The sequence below is a fragment of the Sinocyclocheilus rhinocerous genome, unplaced genomic scaffold, assembly GCF_001515625.1.
Source record: "Sinocyclocheilus rhinocerous isolate Xijiao unplaced genomic scaffold, SAMN03320098_v1.1 scaffold32520, whole genome shotgun sequence".
Taxonomy (NCBI): Eukaryota; Metazoa; Chordata; class Actinopteri; order Cypriniformes; family Cyprinidae; genus Sinocyclocheilus; species Sinocyclocheilus rhinocerous.
The window spans coordinates 1-875 of NW_015640829.1; positions in this window are offsets into that span (position 1 = coordinate 1).

Here is an 875-nt window from a genome sequence, read left to right on the forward strand (position 1 = left end):
AGGGTAAATAAATATATAATTCAAATATTGAAATATATGTGACAATTTACTTGTATATCATAATTTTTGTAATTTTATATTCAGCAGCACAATAATATAGATGTACATGTACAATTTAGTACTGTGTATGTATAAATATATTTAAACTGATTTATACTATATATGTTCACATTTATATGTACATATACATACAAATATTGCCCTTTGTCTTTTCTGTCTATTGTGTATTTACACATGTAAAAAAAAAAGCCTGATAAAAGTTTATGAATGTGTTCAGCTTTAAACCACAAATACACAAATTAATTGTTTCAGTAAAGGTACTACATAAAAAGTTTATGATTGTGTTCAGCTTTAAACCCTATCAAGCATTAACTCGTGGAGGATTAATACACAAATTAATTGTTTCAATAAAGGTACTACATATAAAAATGTAGTGCAGTTTTTGTCTTCATTGTGATGTATTATGTATCAATATATAGCCATATATGGTGCATACTGCAGGGTATTGGAAAAATAGAAGCACCAGATTCCTATAAATAAATGTGTTATTTAAAATACATTGCATTATATTTTCTGATATATTCCCATATATTTTTGTTTCATAATGTTATGTATGACAACTGTACAGGTTTTGTATCTTGCTGATTGATCAACCCATGCAGACTTTGAATCTATGATCTTTATGATGTACCTTAATTAATCCAGACCTTTAGTCACTCATTTATTTGAGAAGCTGTTTATGAGGAAGTTTTTTAATGTTTCAAATACATTTCTAAACAAGTATAATTTGTTGACTGTGGGAAAGTTTGCAATTGCTTCAGTGATGTGATGCATGAAGAGTTTTTGTTCAGTCCTGCAGTCTTTGTTGTAACTGT